The sequence below is a fragment of the Triturus cristatus genome, chromosome 7 (genome assembly GCF_964204655.1).
Source record: "Triturus cristatus chromosome 7, aTriCri1.1, whole genome shotgun sequence".
Lineage (NCBI taxonomy): Eukaryota > Metazoa > Chordata > Amphibia > Caudata > Salamandridae > Triturus > Triturus cristatus.
The window spans coordinates 792,418,247-792,444,516 of record NC_140590.1 but is presented as its reverse complement, the minus strand read 5'-3'; the positions used below and the strand labels follow the sequence as shown (position 1 = coordinate 792,444,516).

General features: G+C 51.0%; 1 protein-coding gene across 4 annotated transcripts in view; it reads left to right on the top strand.

Moving 5' to 3' along the window:
• Nucleotides 1-26,270, top strand: part of LARP1 (La ribonucleoprotein 1, translational regulator) — a 938,019-nt gene that overhangs the window by 731,641 nt on the left and 180,108 nt on the right. The window lies entirely within an intron of this gene.

Genomic DNA, 26,270 nt, shown 5'->3' with positions numbered 1-26,270 from the left:
CTCTTGCTCGCGCACTCGTTCACACTCTTGCTCGCGCACTCGTTCACACTCTTGCTCGCGCACTCGTTCACACTCTTGCTCGCGCACTCGTTCACACTCTTGCTCGCGCACTCGTTCACACTCTTGCTCGCGCACTCGTTCACACTCTTGCTCGCGCACTCGTTCACACTCTTGCTCGCGCACTCGTTCACACTCTTGCTCGCGCACTCGTTCACACTCTTGCTCGCGCACTCGTTCACACTCTTGCTCGCGCACTCGTTCACACTCTTGCTCGCGCACTCGTTCACACTCTTGCTCGCGCACTCGTTCACACTCTTGCTCGCGCACTCGTTCACACTCTTGCTCGCGCACTCGTTCACACTCTTGCTCGCGCACTCGTTCACACTCTTGCTCGCGCACTCGTTCACACTCTTGCTCGCGCACTCGTTCACACTCTTGCTCGCGCACTCGTTCACACTCTCGCTCGCGCACTCGTTCACACTCTCGCTCGCGCACTCGTTCACACTCTCGCTCGCGCACTCGTTCACACTCTCGCTCGCGCACTCGTTCACACTCTCGCTCGCGCACTCGTTCACACTCTCGCTCGCGCACTCGTTCACACTCTCGCTCGCGCACTCGTTCACACTCTCGCTCGCGCACTCGTTCACACTCTCGCTCGCGCACTCGTTCACACTCTCGCTCGCGCACTCGTTCACACTCTCGCTCGCGCACTCGTTCACACTCTCGCTCGCGCACTCGTTCACACTCTTGCTCGCGCACTCGTTCACACTCTTGCTCGCGCACTCGTTCACACTCTTGCTCGCGCACTCGTTCACACTCTTGCTCGCGCACTCGTTCACACTCTTGCTCGCGCACTCGTTCACACTCTTGCTCGCGCACTCGTTCACACTCTTGCTCGCGCACTCGTTCACACTCTTGCTCGCGCACTCGTTCACACTCTTGCTCGCGCACTCGTTCACACTCTTGCTCGCGCACTCGTTCACACTCTTGCTCGCGCACTCGTTCACACTCGCTCGCGCACTCGTTCACACACTCGCTCGCACACTCGTTCACACTCGCTCGCACACTCGTTCGCACACTCGCTCGCACTCTCGCTCGCACTCTCGCTCGCACTCTCGCTCGCACTCTCGCTCGCACTCTCGCTCGCACTCTCGCTCGCACTCTCGCTCGCACTCTCGCTCGCACTCTCGCTCGCACTCTCGCTCGCACTCTCGCTCGCACTCTCGCTCGCACTCTCGCTCGCACTCTCGCTCGCACTCTCGCTCGCACTCTCGCTCGCACTCTCGCTCGCACTCTCGCTCGCACTCTCGCTCGCACTCTCGCTCGCACTCGCGCTCGCACTCTCGCTCGCGCACTCTCGCTCGCGCACTCTCGCTCGCGCACTCTCGCTCGCGCACTCTCGCTCGCGCACTCTCGCTCGCGCACTCTCGCTCGCGCACTCTCGCTCGCGCACTCTCGCTCGCGCACTCTCGCTCGCGCAGCCTGCCACCACATGAAGCAGGGAGAGAGAACTGCCTGCTCCCATTGCAGCCTGCCAAAGGTGGGCTTTCTATGCTGGCCCCAAGTAAGGAGGCACGTGGTGGCTATCCGATGGGACCAGGAACCCCCCCCCCCCACCCCCCCCCCCCCCCCCCCGAGCACCCCAACACAATCCACCGTTTCTGCTGTTGGTATGGCCCCAAACTGGCAGGAACCACCACGAATAAGATAAAAGGCGTGTGGTGAAACTGTAGGAGGGAATAAGATAAAAGGCGTGTGGTGAAACTGTAGGAGGGCAGCAGATACCCCCTCCACAAAATGTTGTCTTAAAGTTGACCGTAGGTTCAAAAAATCAAGGAGAAGATAACCACCCTAAGCTTGGTTCAGGTTTATAAGCACTCCCCAGGTAGCAGCTTCAGCTCTATAGCTCTGAGTGCTGCGCCCACTATTGGGCCAAGTCTGTAGTCTGTGGCTACACTCATGGCCTGAAGGTGTTTAAAGGAATGTGTGTTGTACATCGCCCTGTTGGGGAAAAGTCTATGGTTACGTATATGATCAAAATATGGTGCCCTCAGGGGCGATTTTTATAATTGCGTTTCCCTGACTTGAAAGAATATATTTTTTAAACGCACCCTCAAAAGGGAAAGTAATTTTGAAATGCTAAGTTGAAATAATGTTGACAGTGTTCATTTCTAAATGCTTCATTGATATAGGAATGGTGACCAGAATGGTGAAAGTGATTACTGATCAAAGTCCATATGCTTTATTGACATTGAGTGCATTTACACTTAAAATGATTATGCTTTTGACATGTACTTTGTAGAACTTGACCCTTTGGGGTCAGCTGTAATTGTGCCACCAGCCTTATGTTTGTTTGTAAATTACTGCATAGTATTGAGTAGTATCTACTTTTTGAAATAAAACGCACAGGCTAGACAATTTATTGAGTTTTATTATTGCATCCCAGTAAATTGTGATTACTAGCCCACACCACCTCCCTTGAGTAGGCCTTGGGTGGCTCTGCCCCGCTACCCAGAAAGTCGAACACTACAATGAGGTGTTGCTATAGGGTGGGAATCAGTATAAGTGATTACAATGAGGGCCCCTGTTCTCAGGCTTACCACCTTTGGGATTGAGCACCAGTACCATAGGGGTGGCCCATGGACTACTGGTAGGCTCAGTCACCCCCAACTCCAGCATTTTGGAAACCTAAGCTTTGTTGTTGGCTTTAATCTGACAGTCTGTATATTTTGCTCTTTGTAGATAAGCTGTTAGGGTGTCCCCATCATGGGTACGCCATGTGGAGGAGAGCACTGCTCCTTCCACACTTCCATCCTGGGCATTAGAGGACAAGGTCAGGGAGAGGTTCACTGTCTTCTTCCTCTCCTCTGTCACCATCAACATGGTGAGATCTGCCATGATCAACTTTAGTGTTTTCATGTGGATGACCCTGTGAGGGCACATGGGGATACCCAGTTCCACCATGTAGGTGATTTCCCCCTTTGTCTCTGATTGGGTAGGGCTGAGTCCACCAACGCCTTTTTAGGGACCACTCGTATGCGAATAGTAGGCATGGGAGAAGAACATCCCATCTCCTGAGTTTCTCACCCCAGGATAATGACCTAGATTTTGTTTCTGAAACCTTTCAACTAGACCCTTTCCTTGATCATGATAGGGGATGGTCGTAAGAAAGTGCCCTCTTTTTGCATGGTTGCCCCCACTTTTTGCCAAACTGTTGATGTACTTTAGGAGTGCACGGGGTTCCTGCCAACCAGGTACCCAGGTCATATGGTCATTCCATAAACTGCTTTGGGACCAAAACCAATTGACACTCTATGGCCACATGCAAGTCCCTTGTAAATGGTACCATACAAGAGTCGACATGGCACACATCCTTGTGTGCCATGCCTAAGATCCACTGCCCTGGCATATGTAAGCCACCCCTCTTGCTGGGTGCACTATACCAGTGGTGAGGGTGCAGGTGCATGAGCCGTGTACCCCTACAGTGTCTAAACCAACTCTTAGGCGTTTTAAGTGCAGTAATGCCATTAACAGTATATGGTGCTGGAAGTTTGTCATTCTGTACTCCACAGCACCATAATGGCTTTACTGAAAACAGGGAAGTTTTGTATCAAACTTCTCAGCACATTAAACCCACACTGATGCCAGTGTGGGACTTAAAGCAAAAAGGCACTCGGAGGGCGTCATGGAGATGCCCCCTGAAAAACAACCTAACTAGTGTCCTAGCTGAGTGGCTGCTCGCCAGCTGCCACTAGCAGACATGTTTCTTGATCCCTTGGTCGAGAGCCTGCTGCTCTTGGGGGTCTGAAACAATGCACAAGCTAGGACGAGGTGCCAAGCCTCCTCCCCCTGGATGGGCAGGGTCCACAAAGCTTCAAAGGCTTGCTGCCTTTGTGAGCTACCCCAGCCCTTTGCTGCTTCCAGCTACTGGCCACACTGGTTCTGAGCCCTGCTTTGGGTGGGAGAATCAGCAGGAAAAACCAAGTGAGGGGTGCTCACCTTTGCCCCCTCCACCTGAGAGGTGGGGTTGGCAAGGTGAAGCACAACTTTCAGTCCTCATCATCTTGCTGATGGGGGGGGGGGGAGCCAACCAGAGAGGCATATGCCCCCCCCCCCCCCCGACGGTGGCGTAATAGGGGGGAGTGTACCCACAACAAGGAAGGGATCCCAACTTTTACTTACCTGTAACGCCCCCTAGATTTAGTGTTTAGGGGCAACCCTGTACCTTGCCTCCTCAGACCAGAACTGAGCAAGAAGAGAAGAACGGAAGACCCGTCCTGAAACTAAGAGGAGGAGGATGCCCACTGACTTGGCCCGGGCCCTGACGGCCTGTCCCCTCCCCCTTGAACCTGCGCCAGCGAAATCCCAGTGTCCTGCAGCCAGCAACCTCGAGGACCTGCCCTGCCTTCCCCAAGAAAGACTTTCTCCTATGAGCACCGGATTCGCTCACGAAAGTTTAGACTCCAGCCAAAACAGCGAGTCTGCACCCGACGCCCACGTCCCGAGTTCAAGTTGCCGAACACCTCAAGGAAGTCTCCCCGGCGATCCTGACCTGAGATCGGGTGACCTCTGATCTGCCTCGAATCTCCAAGTGAAGCCTGCAGCCTCTTTCTGTAGGATCCCCCGACCGCGACTGGAGCTGGTAAGAAAACCCAATGCCTACTGATGCCCCGCAGCCTTGGCTGGCCAAACAGACGGTGTCCCAGAAGCCCAACTTACCTCTCCAACTGGGGGTCACTGTGAGAAAGTGCCATCTTTCTTGCATGGTATGCCGCCACTTTTTGCTGAATGTACTTTGACTGAGTGTGCCCTGGACTCCTGCGTATCAGGTGCCCAGGGCCTATATTGGCAAGCCCTGGCCACATGTCAGCCCCTGGTAAATGGTACCCAGGGCCTTGTGACCAGGGAAGGCCTCTAAGGGCTGCAGCACTCATTGTGCCACCCTTCGAGGCCCTGTACCCTTACACACACACACACACACACACTGCCCTTGCAGGCTGAGTGTCTCGTTACAAGACAAAACAAAGAGTCAACATGGCACACATCCCTGTGTGCCATGCCCACCACCTACACTGCCCTGGTAACATCAGCCACCCCTCTAGCTGGGTGCCCTATGCCAGTGGTGTGGGCACAGGAGCATGAGCCCTGTGCCCCTACAGTACCCAGGTCCATTCCTGGGCACTAAGTGCAGTGCTGCCATTTAAGAGTACATGGTGCTGAGAGCTCGTCAAACACGAACTCCACAGCACCATAATGGCAGCACTGAAGACTGAGAAGTTTGGTATCAAACTGCTCAGCACATTAAATCCACACTGATGCCAGTGTGGTATTTAATGTATTAAGCCCCACAGATGGCATCTTAGAGATGCCCCCTGAAACCTAACCTGCAATCCACGTCTGGTCTGGGAGGCTGCCTAGGCTGCCACACAGCAGACATGTTGCTGGATCCCTGGGTAGGAGGGCCCCCGCTCTCCTGGGCCTGCAACAATGCACATCCTGGGCGAGGTGCTAGGTCTCCTCCCCCAGGATAGACAGGGGGAAGCTTCAAAGGCATGCCGCCTCTGAGCGCTTCCCCAGGCCACTTGCTGTACCCAGCAATCTGGCCCCCACCGGTTCCAACCCCCACTCTGGCGGGAAGACTGGCTGGAAACCCCAAATAAGGACAGGGGATGTGCCAGCCTGCCAACCCCACCCCTCAGGTGGGTGAGGCGAGGTGAAGCACATCTCCGGTCTCTCGCCATCTTGAAGATGGGAGGCCCTGCCCAATCAGGACTAGGCTACTGCCCCCCTCCCACTGGAGAGTGGCAGGATAAGGGGTGTACCCACCTCAGGGCAGAGACCCATTGGTCCCTGCCCTTTACCTACCTGTAATTGCCCCTAAATCTAGTATTTAGGGGCACCCTGAACCTTCCTTCCCCTGATTCCACATTCTGAAAAACTAAAAAGAGCAAGAAGACGACCTGCTGTGCAGCTGCTAAGAAGAGGAAGACACCAACTGCTTTGGCCTCAGCCCTACCGGCCTGTCGACCCTGCTCCTGCTGAATCCCGGCACCTCTTGTGGCCAGCAACCTCACAAACCCCAGAGGACCTGGCTACCTTTTGGCTCTAAGCACCTGGGACTCCCATGAGCAGAGGCTCTGCTCAAAACCAGCTTCTAACCCCTGGCATCAGCCCGGAACCGCGAACCCTGCACACTCTGCACCCGCCAAGCCTGGCCTGTGCCAGTGTGAACAAAGACCCCCGAGGACGTCCCCCCGCCCGGCGACTGACCCCGAATCCGGCACCCAAGGACTCGCCTCAACGCTCCTGACGACGCCTGCAGCCTAAGAACCAGGTACCCCCTCCCCAACTGTGATCAACAGAGGGTAAGATTTCCCGACACCAAAAGGCACCCCTGTGCCCAACTCCTGGGTACCAACGTATCCTCCAACTACCCAACTTACCTCTCGAAGTGGTGGTGGCACCTGAAGAAACTTCGTCCCCGAGCTTGCAGCCTTTGTTCATCCAGGAGCTTTCCCATTGAAATCCATTGAACACCCGAAGGCTCAAAAGCACCCTGCACCCAGCCGCCCGAGTGGCCTTGGCAGTGTCACCTCTACACTGATCTACTTCGCCATTTGCCCTGAACAAGTGACCAGGAGCCCAGCTCCCACAGCCACTTGGCCTACTAGTCAGCAGCCACCAACCAAGGCCCCCGTACCTCCCATAGGATAACATTGGGCCTAACTCACTCTGCACCCGGCTGCCCCTGTGCTGCTGAGGGTGTAAACAACTGTACTTCCCTGACCCTGGGAGACCCCTGAGTCTGTGCCCAGAACCTTAACTCTGCCAGTCGAGTACTTACCCAAAAGCTGATTACCCAATTTTCCTCCATAGGGTAACATGGACTGGTTTCTTATGAAATTTCTTCTAAGTGTCGTTTTTTGCAAGCTTTAAAAATTGTACCAATTGTGAAAACGTAATTGCTTATCTGTTTTAGATAGAGGTCCCAGTACTGAGCCTAGGAGCCCAGTACTGGATTAGAAAAGTAACAAGAACATACCATACCTGTAACTTGAATTTCTTCCCCATAGGGAATCATTGGCTGTTTTTCTATAAAATTTCTTCTAAGTGTCAACTTTTAAAATAGCAAAATATTGCCTAAAAATCACAACTGTAACTAAGTCGACTTTACTCATTCGTTTCCAAGAACTGGCCCAGGACTGAATCTAGGATCCAGTCCTGGAGTTAGAAAAGTAGTCCTGAAAGTAATCTATTGCAAGTAACTTAAAACTTCCATTGAGCTCCATGTATTATTGTGTTTGAAATTGTGTTGCCTATTGCAACAACCTGTAACTACTACCTACAAAAGTCAATTGCATATTGCAAAAGTATTTAACTAAAGCATCTCATTCTGAGAAAGTATATTTTAATACCTATTGGTTCTAAAATAAAACAAGCATATATTTTTCATATAGAAACCATTGGCCTAGAGTTCAGTTCTTGAGTGTGTGAGACCATTTGCTGGCTGAGTGTGTGAGACCAATGCTTTACACTGTCCTCTGATACTGCCTTACTGCTCGACCAAGCTACCATTTTAGAAAGTAAGGTTATATCCAACTTTAGCCTCTGCCAAACCTCTGGGAACTGTGGACTCTGTACACACTGTACCTATTTGGGAACAGTATGTTCGAGGCATATGAGCTGCAGATTACACACTGTGCATAGATCGCCATCTGGTGTTGGGCCCGGATGTTTGCAGTTTTTCCTCTTGGAATTCTTTGGAAGTCACGAGGTATGTGACTCCTCCTTTGGATCGTATTGTGGATAGGCTTCGGCTCCATGCTCAGATTGTTTCTTTCCGCCATCGGGCTCAGATGTGTTAGCGCTTCGGTTCCGAACCGTTTTTTTTTTATCGGTGCGCAATCCTTTCCCTTTCCGCGGTATTGTTTCGGTTGCGATCTCCACACTCTACGCGACTAATCATTCGAGGTCTTCGATTCGGGTCGTCGACGAAGACCTTCGGGCCTACCTGGCCTCCTGTCCTGGCTGATGGAAAGGACGCCATTCAAAAAGTGTCCTCGATGTGGGTCGAAGTTTCCCCACACCGATCTACATGAGGTGTGCAACCTCTGCCTCTCCCCAGAACACGAGGCAAGAGACTGTCCGGCTTGCAAATCCTTCCGTTTGAAGAAGACTGTTCGGGACCAAGGAGAAGAATGGCTCACTCGTCGACTTCCATCCCGGACGACGTCTTCGGAGAAGGCGTCCATGTTCCGGAAGAGCAGCACACCGAAGAGGGCCTCGTCAGCGCCTCCGAAGTGGACGACTCCGATGTCGAGGACATCACTCCGGCACAGAGGGGCGTGAGTACTAACATCGACCCCCACCCTCGACGACATCGAAAAAGGCTTCGGTCAAGCCTCGGGCCTAGGCACGACCAAAGACACTGCTTCACATACCTCACTTTCGGGCCCGGTTAAAAACCCCATCAAGCCTTCTGGCGGCTCGGGCTCGAGCCAGCCTGCCGTCGGTGCCGAGAAACACTCCTCGGCACCAACACCTAAAAAGAAGATGGCCTGCTCCTCCTCCGTGCCGAGCTCCACACCGAAGCACTCGGTGCCGAAGACTGGCACTAGCTCCTCGGTACCGACACCATCCCCGGAGCCGAGCAAAAAACCAAAGGCCCTCGAATCCCACACCTCGAAGCCAAAAGTGACCTCGGAACAGAGGAAACAAACACATTTCAAAGCCCCATGGTTTAAAACAACGAACCAATGCCGAATCGAAACCTAAAACTAACTGCTGACACCTCCGGCACCGAATGATCGGCCCCCCACAGATGAACTATTTCGGCCCGATCCACTACAAAAAATCACTTGTGAAGGACCCAAAAACTGGACATTTGATGCTCAGTATCAAAAAGAGAACGCTGGACAAGCCTGCCCCAGCTCCACCTCCAAAGAGAAGTGACTTTGCTACCTTGCCTTTGAGACTGCCTTCACCCCCTCCTCCTTCTCCTCCGCCTCCCCCACCTCATCATTCTCCCACACGCTCTCCTGATGAGGATGATGACGATGTCTACGACAACACAGGGGTCGGGCCGCATGACCAGCCCACAGGGGACCCCACTCCTACAGGCTCCCCAGACCTATGGGACGACTACAACATCCCAGACATCCCTAACGTCCCGCAGGATGACCTTTACCCTTCAAGACCCCCTGAAGACACACTGGGGTTTAACCAACTGCTCCATAGGGCTGCACACTACCACGGAGTTGATCTCCATACAGACTTGTGGAGGAGGACTTCCTCCTAGATACTTTTGACACTACACAGAGGGCCTCTTCCATTCTACCCATGCTTAAAGGAGTTAATAAGCACGCACCGGAGGTCTTTAAAGACCCGGTCAGGGCCAGGGTCATCAGCCCTCGCATTGAGAAACTATAAGGCCACCCCTACAGACCCCACCTACATCAGAGGCCCCGCACCACTAGACTCCCTAGTAGTCTCCAATGCGAGGAAGCGTGCAAACTCCCAGTCATCAAGTGAGGCTCCACCACCCGATAAGGAGTCTAAACTCCTGGACGCCTCTGGCAATCGAACTGCATCCCAGGCTGCCAACATATGGCGCATTGCAAACACCCAAGCGCTTTTAGCAAGATATGACAGGGCACATTATGATGAACTGGAAGCCATAATGCAATACCTCCCTGACAAATACAAGAATAGGGCCAACGAGCTAATCCAGGAGGGTAAAACCAAACCTCCATTCGTTGCGCCCTCGATGTAGGTGATACCGCCTCTAGAGCAATTAACACCAGCGTCCTCCTGCGTAGGCATGCCTGGCTACGAATTTCAGGTTTCAAACCTGAGGTGCAGAGTTCCATCCTCAACCACCCCTTTGACGAGCAACATCTGTTTGGCCCCAATCTCGATGTTGCCCTTGAAAAAATGAAAAAGGAGACAGACACAGCAAAATCTATGGGAGCCTTGAAGTCGCAAGCGCCCAGGCGCTCCTTTCGGCGCTCTTCATTTAGAAGCAACTCCAGAGGCTACTCCTCCGACAGCGCCTCCACTTCCTATAAGGCCCCTACCCAATCCACCTTTGTGAGAAAGTGCCATCTATCTTGCATGGTATGCCCCCACTTTTTGCTGAATTGCTGAATGTACTTTGACTGAGTGTGCCCTGGACTCCTGCTAATCAGGTGCCCAGGGCCTATGTTCTGTCCCTAAAACACAAATTGGCAAACCCTGGCCACATGTCAGCCCCTGGTAAATGGTACCCTAGGCACCCAGGGCCTTGTGACCAGGGAAGGCCTCTAAGGGCTGCACCACTCATTGTGCCACCCTTAGAGGCCCTGGCAGCAGCCCGGAACCTCGAACCCAGCACACTCTGCACCCGCCAAGCCTGGCCTGTGCCGGAGTGAACAAAGACCACGAGGACGACCCTACGGTGACTGTGACCCCGAGTCTGGCACCCAAGGACTTCACTCGACACTCCTGAAGAAGCCTGCAGCCTCAGAACCAGGTCTCCCCCCAACCGCGATCAACAGAGGGTAAGATTTCCTAACACCAAAAGGCACCCCTGCACCCGGCGCCCCACGGCCCCCTGTGCCCAATCCCAGGGTACCTACCTATCCTCCAACTACCCAACTTACCTCTCGAAGTGGTGGTGGCACCTGAAGAATCTTCGTCCCCGAGCTTGCAGTCTTTTTCTAAACCGGAGCTTTCCCATTGAAATCAATTGAGCGCCCGAAGGTTCAAAAGCACCCTGCACCCAGCCGTCCGAGTGGCCCTGGCAGTGCAACCTCTACACCTATCTACTTCCTCACTTGCCCTGAGTAAGTGACCAGGAGCCCAGCTCCCACAGCCGCATGGCCTGCTAGTCAGCAGCCACCTACCAAGGCACCCCTACCTCTCATAGGATAACATTGGGCCTAAATCTCTCTGCACCCCTGTGCTGCTGAGGGTGAACTAACTGTACCTACCTGACCCTGGGAGACCCCTGAGTCTATGCCCAGAACCTTAACTCTACCAGTCGAGTTCTTACCTTTAAACCGATAACTTAATTTTCTCCATAGGGTAACATTGACTAATTTTTCCTGAAATTTCTTCTAAGTGTGGACTTTTCAAAAAGTAAAATATTCACCAAAAATCAGCCGAGTAACGAAAACAAAAATACTCACCTGCTATTAGGTGAGCTCCCAGTGCTGGATCTTGGTGCCCAGCACTGACTCTGAAAAATACTTACAATTGTACCTACCAGTAACCCAATTTTCTCCCGTAGGAAATCATTGACTGTTTTTCTGGGAAATTTCTTTTAAGTGTCAATTTCTGCAAACTTTAAATATTCTTTAAAAATCGTGTAATTTCTGAAAACGTAATTACTTTACTGTTTTGGATAAAAGCCCCAGTACTGAGTCTAGGCACCCAGTACTGGATTACAAAAGTAATGAGAACATACTATACCTGCAACTTGAATTTTCTGCCCTAGGGAATCATTGACTGTTTTCTATGAAATATTTTCTAAGTGTCAACTTTTAAAATAGCAAAATATTGTCTAAAAATCATCAGTAATTAAGTCGACTTTTATCACTTGGTTCCAAGTACTGACCCAGGATTGAATCTAGGATCCAGTCATGGAATTCCAAAAGTAATCTGTTGCAAATAACTTGAAACTTCCATTGAGCTCAAAGCATTATTGTGTTTACAATTGTGTTGCCTATTGCAACCACTTGTAACTTTCTACAAAAGTCAATTGCATATTGCAAAAGTATCTATATAAAGCATCTCATTCTGAGAAAGTATATTTTAATACCTATTGTTTGTTCTAAAATAAAACAAGCATATATTTTTTATATATAAACAATTGGCCTAGAGTTCAGTTCTTGAGTATGTGAGACCATTTGCTGACTGAGTGTGTGCAACAAATGCTTTACACTGTCCTCTGACACTGCCTTACTGCTCGACCAAGCTACCACTTTTGAGAGTAAGGTCATACCTAACTTTGACCTCTAGCAGCCTCTGGGGGACTGTGGACTCTGTACACCCTGTACCTATTTGGGAACAGTATATAGAGTCACTTTCTCACAACCTTCACTAGGGGTTACCAGAGAGGCGGCTACAGGGCTAAAAACAAAGGCAGAGGCAAAACTAACACCTCCCGCTCTGCCTCCTCCCCTGCACAATGACTTCCCTCTACTCCCCCCAGACCATCCCACTCCGGTCGGGGGCAGACGCCACAATTTCCTTCCTGTCTGGACTACCATCACCTCAGACAGATGGGTGACACAGATAATTTGGTCAGGCTACTGCATCGAACTAACATCTACCCCTCCCCCAAACATTCCACACAAACAGCGCCCATACAAAAAAGTGCAATAGAACCAGTTCCTGCCCACCAACAAAACATAGGAGTTTACTCCCTATATTTTCTCATACCGAAAAGGGACAACACTCGAAGGCCCATCCTGGACCTCAGACCCCTAAACCACTACATACACTCAGACCATTTCCACATGGTCACACTCCAGCAGGTACTTCCCCCTTCTCTCCCAGAACGACTTCCTTGCCACCCTAGACCTCAAGGACGCCTATTTCCACATTCCCGTTCACAAAGCTGACAGGAAGTTTCTCAGATTTGTAGTTGACAGTCGACACTATCAATTCAAAGTACTCCCATTCGGAGTCACCACGGGTGTTTACCAAGTGCCCAGCGGTACTGGCAGCACACTTGCGAAGACCAAACATCCACGTCTTCCCATACCTAGACTGGCTCATAAAAGCCAGCTCATACAACCAATGTGTACAACACACGCACACCACTATCCAACTACTTCATGAACTGGGCTTCACAGTAAGCCACACGAAGTCCCATCTGCAACTGTCCCGTGTTAAACAATACCTCTGTGCCACCATAGACACCTCAAAAGCGCTAGCCTATCCCAGTCATGCCAGGATAGCAAGCATTTTGCAGCGTGAATCTTTCTGGATTCACTATGCTGTGCATTATTCCGCGATCTGGTGGTTGGGTCCGGATTCGTAGTCTTTCTTTTGTTTTTTGGGGGGATTTTTTCGTAGCCCAGGTGGGCGTCGACGTCCCACCATTTGGTGCACCACTCGTGACGTCGTCGTGCTTCCTGCGGAAGTCCCACCTTTGGGGCGCCATCTTCAGATTCTTTTTTCCGCCGTTGGGTCTGGATCGTCATCGAGAAGCTCCAGGATTTCAATCGAAGGAAGGAGAAAACGCGAGTTTCATCGAGGAAAAAACAGCTGAGATAACAGAGAGGAATAAATTACATCCGGGACGCGAAGAAGGAAGAATTCCCAGGAATTTTCTTCGACGCCCTTCGAGGATGCGCACTCAGAGGCTCTGAGCGCAATGGACAAGACACCATTCAAATTCTACCCTAACTGCCACCACAAGTTCGCGCAGAAGGACTAGCATCCGGTCTGCAACCTTTGCCTACCGATCGACCACCCGAGCAAGGACTGCAACGCCTGTTCAGCTTTCGCGCCGAAGACGCTCCGAGTAAGAGAACGCCAGAGAAGAGCTAACTTCAGCATGGAAGGCAAAGGTAAGGCCCCGTCGCTTTACGATCTGGGCCTCTCCACCGACGATGAGGATAACTTCGCCGAAGGACCCGACAGCTTCAGGGTCGCAGAGACCGATACGAAAACGCCTGATGAGGTAAGAGAATCGTAGAGTTCAAAACCCCCGAAAGGGCCTCGAAAACCCGAGACAGACTCTCGAAAATCCGAGTCAAAGTCCTCAAAAGGAGCACCGGCGCCGAAAATTTCGACGACCAAGGGTGGATCCATGGACAAAAGGCCGAGCGGATCCTGCGAGAAGGACTTCCTGGTGCCGAAGGACGTCGAAAGGCTGAGTTCGTCGAAAGCAGCCCACGAAGCGGCCCGTTCGACGCAGAAAGACAGGCCAGCGTCGACGCAAGCTCCGTCGAAAAGAGCCGCGGCTGACGTCGAAAGCATCTCCGAAATGGAGAAGAAGAAGAGAAGACTCGAAGCAGAGATGGAGAGCATCCTTCAGAGGAAGAAGGAGTTCGACGCCAAATTGAAAGAATTCCGAATTCCAACGACTCCGTCGACGGACGTCATCGAGATCGAGGAGCAGGACGAATTCTACGCCGAAGGGCTGCCGAGAGATCATGAGGAGGAGGAAGAAGGCACCTACTATGAAGGCGAAGACGAGGAGGCCGACCAGCAGTCGTTCTACGGCTCGGCGCCATCAACCACTCACGAACTGGATTGGCAAGATATCGACGCCGAAAATCCCAAAGACCCCGTGGACACGTATCCTTAGAGGCCTTCGCCGCCAGACGACATCGGGGTGTATAATATGGTCGTCAGGAGTGCTGCAGCAGCCTTTGGGGTAAAACTGGATGAGGAGAAGGGGAAAGCTGATTTCCTCCTCGAAGCCCTGCTCCCCATTCAGACGAGGAGCCAGTTCCTTCCCATGCTCCAAAGCGTAATGAACCAGGGGAAGGAAGCCTTTAAGGAGCCAGCAACATGCCGGTCCATCACGCCCAGGACGGAAAAGAAATACAAGCACTCCTCCCTGGACCTGCCTTACATCAAGGTAGCGGTCACTGCTGACTCCATCGCTTCCACGGCCAGGAGAAGGGCCAACGTGCCAGCGACCTCGGGGCCACCCCCCGATGAGGAAAGCAGGAGAATGGACCTCACTGGAAGGAAGGTCGAAAGGAACGCGGCGATGCACTGGCGCATGGCGAACTCCAATGCGCTTCTCAATCGACACCAGCACTGGGACGAGATGGGGGAGTTAGTCAAACACCTCCCTGAAGAGTACCGCCAAAGAGCATCCCACCTTGTAGAAGAAGGTAAAAACATAGCCAACTCATGCATTAAAACTGCATTGGACGGGGCGGAAACTTCCAGCAGACTAATGGCCATTGGGATCACCGAACGAAGACAAGCCTGGCTGAGAATCTCTGGATTCAAACAGGAGGTGCAGAGCAACATATTAAGCACCCCTTTCAACGGGGAAACACTGTTCGGGGCGACAGTGGACGAAAAACTCACCCAGCTGAAGAAAGAGAACGAGATGGCAAGGTCCATGGGGGCCCTACAGTTCAGGGGGATGAGAAGAGGCACTACAACTAGAAGACCCTACGGTAGAGGGGGTAACCAGCAGGGAACATCGCACCAGACGTTCCAGCAGGGACAGCAGGGTGAAAGTCACGGCCAGCAAGGTCAGCAAAAACAAAACTGGCAGTACCAGCCAAGGGGCCAGTCCTTTCGCGGGAGGGGAAACGGACGTGGCCAAAGGAGACGAGGGAGTGACCAACCCTCATCGAAGTGACTCGGCACTCATGGGGACGCTCACCCCCAACATACCCCCAGGGGTGAGGCGCAATGCAAAAACAACAAGGGGGGGAAGAGACCCAATCGCCTACGAACATCCAACACCCGTAGGCGGAAGGCTGGGCCTCTACCTACAGGAATGGCAACGTATAACCACGGACAAGTGGATACTGAACGTCATACAACACGGTTACTGCGTGGACTTGGAGGGGACGCCCCCAAACAGAAAACCAAGACAAAGGCAACGCTCAGATCAGGAGCTTGCTCAACTCAGAGGAAACACTGAAGCTACTCGAAAAGAGCCATCGAGCCAGTGCCTTACAAGGAAAGGAACAAAGGGGTCTACTCGAACTACTTCGTGGTACCAAAAGTAGACGGAGATCTCAGACCCATCCTGGATCTGCGATACCGAAACAAATACATCAGAACACAAAAGTTAAAAATGACATCACTACAGGAGGTGCTGCCCCAAATAAGGGACGGAGACTACATGTCCACCGTGGACCTCCAGGATGCCTACCTGCACATCCCAATAAACAGAAGGCACAAAAGACTTTTAAGATTCAGCATCAACCAGGACCATTACCAATTCACGACCCTGGCCTTCGGGCTAAAATCAGCACCAAGGGTATTCACGAAATGCCTGTAGGCAGTCGCAGCATACCTACGAAGGAAGGGGATTCATGTGTACCCTTACCTAGACGACTGGCTGATCAAAGCAAACACCCACGAAAAGTGCGAGAAACACGCAGCGCAGGTGACAAAGACACTGACGAACCTGGGGTTCTCCATACACTGGGGGAAAGTCATCAATGAAGCCGGAACAGGTGAAGATTTTCCTGGGAGCAAAGATCAACACCATAGACAAGACGGTCGTGCCCAGCGACAGGAGAGCAGAAGCCCTACTGAGAGAGATGAGCCTCTACCAGAAGGGGCGAGTTCTGACAGTTAGAACAGTGAGCAAGATCATGGGGATGATGGCGTCATGTATCCACCTGGTCCCAAATGTACGGCTTCACATGAGACCATTCCAAGAATGGCTACAACAGCAATGGTCACAGGCAAGCGGAAGTTGGGAAGATCTAGTGGTTGTTACGCACGCAGTGCAGGAAGAGATAACTTGGTGGAACAGGGACAACATAACTACAGGGAAAAGCCTGGCACCACCAAGCCCAACTGTGACCATCACCACGGACGCATCTCAAAGGGGATGGGGAGCACACATGGACCAACTCAGAGTGACGGGTCTGTGGGCTCCGGCAGATGCGGTCAGACATATCAATTACCTGGAATTGAAGACTGTCCTGCTAGCCCAGAAGGCATTCCAGAAGCACCTGTACAACCAGAGAGTGTTGATTCAAACGGACAACACCACAACCATGTTTTATATCAACAAACAGGGTGGGACACAGTCATTCCCCCTTTCCACTCTGGCACAGGAGATTTGGAGAGGGGCCATACCTCTCAAGATAGACCTGCTAGCGATTCACCTACCAGGGAAGGACAATGTGGAGGCAGACTGGCTAAGCAGGCAGACCTCAGCTTCACACGAGTGGGAGCTCAATGGGCACGAAACGCAGAAGCTTTTCCAGAAATGGGGAACTCCCACAATAGACCTATTTGCAACACGCCAGAATGCAAAATGCCGAAGCTTCGCGTCCAGGCAACCAGATAAGCAATCCCAAGGGAATGCCCTATGGATAAGCTGGTCAAGGACATTTGCCTACGCTTTTCCGCCGATACCACTGTTACACAGGGTGCTTGAGAAATGCAGAACCAGCAACATGACACTGATCCTGGTGGCACCACAGTGGGCAAGGCAGACTTGGTTCTCCCAAATTCTAGAAATGGCTCAAGGGAATCCCCACAGATTCACAAGAAGAAAGTACCTGCTCTCTATGCAGAACGGAGAGGTTCTACATCCAGAGCCAGAAAGCCTCAGCCTGGCGGCATGGCTCCTGAAGAGTTAGAATTTGCGGACCTTAGATTGCCTGCAAGCACTATGCGAGTGCTGCGAGAGGCAAGGAGACCAAATACACGCAAATGCTATAGTGCAAAATGGAAAAGATTTACAATATGGTGTGGCAAAAAAGGCCTGCAGAATAAAATGACAAAGGACTCAACAGTGCTGATACCTCACGCACCTTCTGAAAACTAACCTATGCTCCACCTCCCTAAGGGTACACCTAGCGGCGATAGTAGCCTACACAAGAGGGGAGAAGGGTGGAAGTTTCTTTACGTTGCAGGTAGTAAAGAGATTCATGGAAGGAGCGAAACGAATCGCGCCACCTAAAAGGTTGCCGCCACCGGCATGGAACCTCGTCGTGGTCCTGACGGAGCTTATGAAAGCACCATTTGAACCCATTCACAAGGCATCAATGCAAATGTTGACTATGAAAACGGCATTTCTGGTAGCCATAACCTCGCTACGCAGGGTGAGCGAACTTCAAGCACTAACGCTACAAGAGCCCTACATACAGATTCACAAGGACAGGATTGTCCTGAGAACGGACCCACACTTCATGCCTAAAGTCGTGTCGGCATTCCATTTGAACCAGAGTATTCAGATACAGTTTCTTTCAAAACCCAGCTTCGAACGCAGAAAAGGCTCAACACACTCTAGACGCTAGGAGAGCGGTGATGCACTACATTGAGAGGACCAAGGAGCACAGAAAAACTCAGCAGCTCTTTGTGTCCTTTGCATCAAGCTTCATGGGGAGACCAGTGACAAAGGGCACCATTGCTAGATGGATTGCACTAACTATACAGTTTTGCCACAAACAGGCAGGGCAGCAGCTAACGGAGGGGCCTCAAGCTCACTCCACAAGGAAGAAAGGGGCAACCATTGCCTTTCTGGCAAACACGCACATTCAGGACATATGCCTGGCGGCAACATGGGCTTCGGTGCACACGTTCACCAAGCACTACTGCGTGGACATACAGATGAACAAGGAAGCACAAGTAGGACAGAAGGTGCTTCAACACATATTCAACGACCAACGCTCATCTACCACCCAGCCTCCAAAAAGAAGATAAACCGCTACAAAGTCTATGCACAGCATAGTGAATCCAGAAAGATTCACGCTGCAAAACGAATAGTTTCTTACCTGTCGGTGTAGTTTTGCAGCTTGAAGATCTTTCTGGATTCACTAGCGAACCCACCCACCTCCGCCAGGAAGATGAGGCTGGAGGAAGAGGGGGAAAAACAGAGAAGTACAGAAGGAATGAAATACTACAGAATAGTGGACATATACTTTAATCATTCTCGTAGGGTTAAAAAAAAAAAAACGAGAGGAAAAAAGAACCCGAAGATGGCGCCCCAAAGGTGGGACTTCCGCAGGAAGCATGACGACGTCACAAGAGGTGCACCAAATGGTGGGACGTCGACGCCCACCTGGGCTACGAAAAAAAAAAAAAGACTACGAATCCGGACCCAACCACCAGATCGCGGAATAATGCACAGCATAGTGAATCCAGAAAGATCTTCAAGCTGCAAAACTACACCGACAGGTAAACTATTCGTTCAGGCTCTACGTGCCAAATTTCAACCGGAACACACACTTCCAGCTCGAGTGTTAATGCAACTTATAGGAATGATGGCCTCTTGCATATTCATAGTACCTCACGCAAGACTCCAGATGCGTCCTCTCCAAGAGTGCTTAGCGCGCCAATGGAACCAGGCCCAGGGTCAATTGACAGATCTGGTGTTGGTAGACGGTCGTGCCCATCGCTCTCTGCAGTGGTGGACCACCAAAAACCTTTCCAAAGGGCGACCGTTCCTGGAACCGGTTCCTCAGAAAGTACTGACAGCGGACGCATCGCTCTCCGGCTGGGGAGCTCACCTACTACATCACACCATGCAACGCAGGTGGACACCTCAACAAAAGTTACTCCACATCAACCATCTGGAGTTACTAGCCATATTCTTAGCCCTAAAGGACTTTCAAACACGTCTCGGGCAAAACCGTCCTAGTACGCACGGACAACATGACAGCCATGTACTATATACAAAAACATGGTGGCACACACTCCCCGCAGCACTCTCAGCTAGCACAGAGCATATGGAGATGGGCTGTTCCCCAAAAAATCTTTCTCCTAGCCCAACATGTCCCAGGAGTCCAACACTATGGCCTTGTCTGCTGAGCAGACAAACACAACAGAACCACGAGTGGGAACTCCATCCACAAGTTCTTCACCCGTACTTTCAAATGTGGGGGCATCCACAGAAAAACCTCTTCGCCACACACAAACACCAAATGCCCAAGCTTCGCCGCCAGGTATCCACACCCATTGTCCAAAGGCAATGCGATATGGATAAACTGGTCAGACAGATTTGCGTACGCCTTTCTGCCTCTCCCACTAATTCCATTAGTGGTGCGCAAACTACAGCAACACTCACTCACTCTCATCCTAGTAGCTCCAACTTGGGCCAGACAACCGTGGTACATCACACTGCTGGAACTATCCGTAGTACCGCACCAAAAGTTACCTCTCTCAACGCCTCTTAACCCGGAACCATGGAGAGATCAGGCACCCGAACCCAGCTCACTTCAACCTTGCGATCTGGCTCCTGAAATCCTCGAATTCGGTTATCAAAATCTTCCCCCTGACTGTATCAACATCATAAGAGAAGCTAGACGACCTACCACTAGAGCTTGCTATGCAGCCAAGTGGAAACGTTTTGTGATCTATTGTCACAACAATAACTTCAATCCCCTAGATGTGTCCATTCAACACATCATAGGCTATTTACTACACCTACAAAGAAGCAACCTAGCCTACACATCTATTAGACTGTACCTTGCAGCCATAGCAGCTTATCTACAAAACAGACATCTATCATTCCTTAGAGACCTGCCATAAAAGCCTCCTTGGAAGGCCTCAAAAGAATAATTCCCCCCCCAGAGTGCCACCCTCACCTGTGTGGAACCTAAACATCGTTCTCACGAGACTAATGGGGCCTCCGTTTGAACCTCTACACAAATGTGAACTTCAATTCCTAACATGGAAAACTGCTTTTCATGTAGCCATTACTTCCCTCAGAAGGGTCAGTGAGATACAAGCACTCACCATTCAAGAACTCTTTCTGCAAATGCACCATAACAAAGTTGTTCTCCGCACTAATCCAAAATTCCTCCCTAAAGTCAATTCTCCCTTTCATCTAAACCAATCTGTGGAACTGCCCGTATTCTACTCGCAGCCACAGACCATTGCAGAAAGAGCTCTCCACACACTAGATGTCAAAGGAGCCTTACTCTACTACATCGAGAGAACACAACCCTTTTGTAAGACCAAACAACTGTTAGCGTCTTTCTCACCACCAAACAAAGGCAACCCCATCTCCAAATCTGGGATAGTTAGGTGGATTGTCAAATGCATACAGATTTGCTACCACAAAGCCAAACGTATGCTCACTGTTCCCCCTAAAGCCCACTCTACACGTAAGATAGGGGCTTCCATAGCATTTTTAGGGAACATTCCCCTAGATATCTGCAGAGCAACTTCATGGTCTACACCGCACACCTTCACTAAACACTGTTGTGTAGATGTGCAAACTAAGCAACAAGCTAGTGTGTGGGCCAAGCTGTATTCAAAACATTGTTTCAAACGACTGCGACAGATACAGGTGGTCACCGCTAGGAGCGAGTACTGCTATATAATCTATGCACAGTGTGGAATCTGCAGCTCATATGCCTCGAACGGGAAATGTTACTTACCAGTATGCATCTGTTCTTGGCATGTAGAGCTGCAGATCTACACACGCCTCCCCGGCTACCTTTATCTGTACTAGTTTATCTTATTTAGATACAACACACATGGGCATCTTCACTGCTTATTACTACGCTCCATTTCCCTACTGGCGAAAAACAATCCGAGGATGGAGCCGAAGCCCATGCGCAATACGATCCTAAGGAGGAGTCACATACCTCGTGACATCCAAAGACTTTACAAGAGGGAAAACTGCAAACATCCGGGCCCAACACCAAATGGCGATCTATGCAAGTCTGTAGATCTGCAGCACTACATGCCAAGAACAGGTGCATACTGGTATGTAGCATTTCCCATACAGAGCCACTTTCTCACAATACGTCCCCTCTCCACCTTTTAATCCAAATTTACTGATTTCACCAGCAAACTCACCACCACCACATTTCTCACCTGAGCCACAGGATAATGATGGGGATTGAGACTGGGATCGGGATGATGAGGACAGCATTCCACAGGACACAAACCCCTGGGATGATTATGATAATGACCCCGATCTATATCCCTCCAGACCATCACCACCCGATGACAATATTGGTTTCGCACAGCTTATCAATAGAGCTTCTCAATACCATGGGGTGGAATTACATACCGATCCCTTAGAGGAGGATTTCTTAGTGGAAACTTTCGCTCCCTCCCAAAAAACGCGAATACTTTGCCCATGCTCAAAGGTATGATAAAACACGCCAGCGAGGTATTCAAGAGCCCTGTTGGACGCCAAAGGTAGACACAAAGTATAAAGCAGCTCCTACAGACCCAATTTACATCAGGGTCGGGTACCATTAGGTTCGAGGCATGTGGGCTGCTGAATTCATATCTGTGCATAGATCGCCGCCTAGTGTTGGGTCCGGATGATTGCATATTGTTGTCCTGGAAGAGTCTTCGAAGTATCACGAGATAGGTGGCTCCTCCCCTGGACTACAGTGCGCATGGGCATCCCGTCCATCCTTAGATTGTTTTTTTCCGCCATTGGGTTCGGATGTCCTAATCTTAGCTCTTTGAGTATTTAGGAAAACTTTATTTTTGTCAAGCCAAAAGGCTTTTAAACTCGTCGGTATTGTTTTACGCTTTCGGCACCAAGTATTTTTCTACAGTTGATTCTCCAGAAAAGCATCGAAGTTAGCCGTTTGCCCTTCGACGCCAGAGGCCCGATCGAGATCGACGATGGAAACATCAAATTACCCCTTTAAGCGTTGCCCTCTTTGCAACGCTAAGTATGCTCGCTTCGACGTGCACCCCGTGTGCAATAAATGCCTCTCTCCAACACATGACGAAGCCACCTGTATGGCGTGTTCCAGGTTCCGATCGAAGAAAACTCTTCGCATTCGTCGAGCAGCTCGGCTCGAGGCGCAGAAAGCGGCGCCAAACCCGGACAACATCTTAGGGACCGAAGATGAAGAAGTCGTGGACCTTGAAGTTCTATCTGATATGGATTCGGAGCGTGAATCCAACTATGATGCCGAAGATGAGCGTATCGCAGATGTCGAGGAAGATAATGCCGTCGATAAGGTAGGAGACGACGAAGAGGCCCTTGGGGCCGAGGGAGATGGCTCGGAAGATGAGCTAGGCCCACGTGTTGGTGCAGGGCCCGAAGAGGCACTCGATAAGGCTCAGGTCGAGGGATCGCCACACGGCCTTACCCGAGATCTTTCCTCTCGTTCTACAGCCCTGCTTCAAAACCCGGCTTCGAACTATCCTACGGAGCCATCGGTCTCGAAAGCGCCATCATCCGGTCAAGGAAAACCGAAACTGAAAGCACAGGCATCGAAACCGAAAGAGAAAATGACTCAGCGGCGACAAGGCCTCGAGGCCGTCGGAGCCGAAGACACAAAAGACGGCACCTATGACCTCGGTCAAGGTGGTCGACCCGAAAAAATCGGCACTGACGATAGTCGATACGGGAAAAAAGGGCAACTCTCAAGAGCCAAACCCTCCCAATCCTCGTGCTGAGAAACCAACGTCTGGTATGGGGCTCGATGCCACACCAAGGAAGGTCTCGAAGGACCATGTCAAGTCCACGACACCGTCCCCCTTCGTAAAGAAGACGGAGTCGTTATTACGCATCCAAGACCGGGCTTCGCTGCTCACCGCGACAACAGCCCCGCAGCCGAACACGGGCTGCACGGTTCAAACAGTGTCGACGCAAATCAAGTTCGGATTACCACCCGCGGTGCGACCAAGGATGTTCGACGCACAGAAGGGTCCTGCACCGAAGAAAGGTATCGACACGAAGAACGCTGTAGAAGCGCCATAAGGGGTGTGAATGGGACAAACAACTGTTGAAGTAACTCAAGAGGATGAGGTGCCGAGTCAGTTTATCTCTTCAGGGACTGGTAAACTTTCACTACATAAAAGAAAGATAGTACCAGAGAAACCTATGGAACCATACAGAATTCCATGAAAGAAACAGAAAACCACATCACCAGTTCTTCTGGAACATGTTCAAGATTATGGACAGGGGCCTCACTCATTCTCACCCACACAGTCTGATGTGGATGCAGGAGATTATGGTGCTGATGATAGCACTTATCCATTGACCTCTGACCCTGACGACCAAAACCAACCTTGGGTGGACACTATTGGTGCGGGGGACCCACATACTGCTCCAGACACACAAGCATATGAGGTGAAAACATCTCCAACTGAAGATGCTGCTGCCTTCAATGCATTAATTGAGAGAGCAGCTGAGAACCATGATGTACAGCTCAACACTGATCCTATTGAGGATGATTTTCTGATGGATACCTTCTCTACCTCAGAAAGATCTGTTAAAACTCTGCCCATGCTCAAGGGTGTCCTAAAACAAGCTAATGACATTTTTAAGGAGCCCACGAGGGCAAGAGTACTGAACCCTAGGATTGAGAAAAAGTAGAGGCCAGCTCCTGTGGACCCTACCTACGTAAGAGGCCAGCTGCCTTTGGACTCGTTGGTGGTTTCCATTGCTCGGAAGAGGGCCAACTCACAGACAACGGGTGATGCTCCTCCCCCTGCCAAGGAGTCTAAGGTCTTAGAAACATCTGGAAAGAGAGTTGCTGCACAGGCAGCTAACATTTGGAGAATTGCCAACACTCAGGCACTTCTCGCTAGGTATGTCAGGGCGCATTACGATACCCTAGAAACACTGCTACAGCACCTCCCAGATCAATATAAAGAAGGAGCAGAGTCACTGATTAGAGAAGGGAAGCTCTTAAGCAACGCTTCCATTAAGTGCGCTCTTGACGCAGCTGACACTGCAGCTAGGGCTATTAACACCAGCGTCATGTTACGACGACATGCTTAGTTAAGAATTTCCGGATTCAAACCAGAGATACAGACAACTATACTCAATCAACCTGTCAACCCTCACTCCCTCTTTGGCCCAGAGGTTGACACCACCCTAGAGAAAATCAAAAAAGATACAGAGACTGCAAAGTCTATGGGGGCTCTGCAATCACAGCAGTTTAGGAGTGGGTCCTTTCGTCGCTCTACCAACAGGGGACCATCTAGAGGTCAGAACTCACAGCAGTCGCAGTACACTAAACAAGGTACGCAGACCAACTATAATAAAAACCACAGAGGTGGATACCGTGGCAACAACGTCAAGGGTAGAGGCCGAGGAAACAGCTCCAGGTCCTCTGCCACCACCAAACAGTGACGCCTTGTCACTGCCCCCCGACCACATAACACCTGTCGGGGGGAGACTCCCAACAGTTCCTGCCGGTCTGGAAATCCATCACCACAGACAGGTGGGTGAGAGAAATTGTCCAGTACGGTTATTGTCTAGAGCTCACATCCACTCTGCCAAACATACCACCAAGACACCGTCCTATGTCCGCAGAGCACTTGCACTTATTGCACCAGGAAGTGCTCAGTATGCTCCACAAAGGAGCCATAGAACTAGTGCCGGTACAAGACCAAGGATCAGGGGTGTACTCACTGTATTTTCTGATCCCCAAAAAGGACGGGTCTCTCAGACCCATACTGGACCTAAGACCTCTGAACCGTTACATTCTGTCAGAGCATTTTCACATGATCACCCTGCAGCAGGTGCTGCCGTTGCTGTGTCAGGGACACTTTCTCGCAACACTAGATCTAAAAGATGCGTATTTCCATATACCCATACACCCATCACACAGAAAATATCTCAGGTTCACTCTTCAAGCTCAACATTACCAGTTCAAGGTCCTCCCTTTCGGAGTAACAACGGCACTAAGGGTGTTCACCAAGTGCCTAGCAACTGTGGCAGGACACTTAAGGAGACAGCACATATACGTCTATCCTTATCTGGACGTCTGGCTTATCCAGGCAAAGTCCGCCCGGCAGTGTGCCAGCCACGTATCCCACACCATTCACCTTCTTCACAGCCTGGGATTCTCACTAAATTATTCAAAGTCCCACCTTCAACCCGCCCACGTACGGCAGTACCTAGGCGCGACCATAGACACTCTGGCGACCACGGCACAACCCAATTCCATGAGGATCCACAGCATGCAGTTGCTAATAAAAAAGTTCAGACCTCAACACTCCCTACCGGCCCAAGTGTTTATGCAGTTGATAGGCATGATGGCTTTCTGCATCTTCATAGTCCCGCACGCAAGATTACATATGCGCCCGCTTCAGGAGTGCTTAGCACGTCAGTGGAATCCGGCTCAAGGACAGTTGAAAGACCTAGTGTTGGTCAGCGGTCGGGCATACAACTCTCTGCATTGGTGGAATCCACAAAACCTTGCCAAGGGCCGACTGTTCCAAGAGCCTGTACCACAAATAGTACTGACGGCGGACGCGTCCCTCCAGGGATGGGGAGCTCATGTACTCAATTACACAGTGCGGGGACTATGGACAACACAGCAGAGGGGGATGCACATCAACCTTCTGGAACTAATGGCGATCTTCTTAGCAATGAAGGCATTCAAAGTCCACTTGTGCAACAAAGTCGTGTTGATCCGGACGGACAACATGACTGCCATGTACTACATACAGAAGCAGGGAGGAACACACTCTCCACAGTTATCTCACATAGCTCAGAGCATGTGGAAGTGGGACATTCGGAGAAACATCTTCCTCATGGCGGAACACCTCCCGGGCAAGGACAACCAAATGGCGGATCTGCTCAGCAGACAGCCACCAGATGCACGAATGGGAAATACATCCATCAGTACTCCAACCGTACTTCCAGCAGTGGGGTCATCCAGAGATAGACC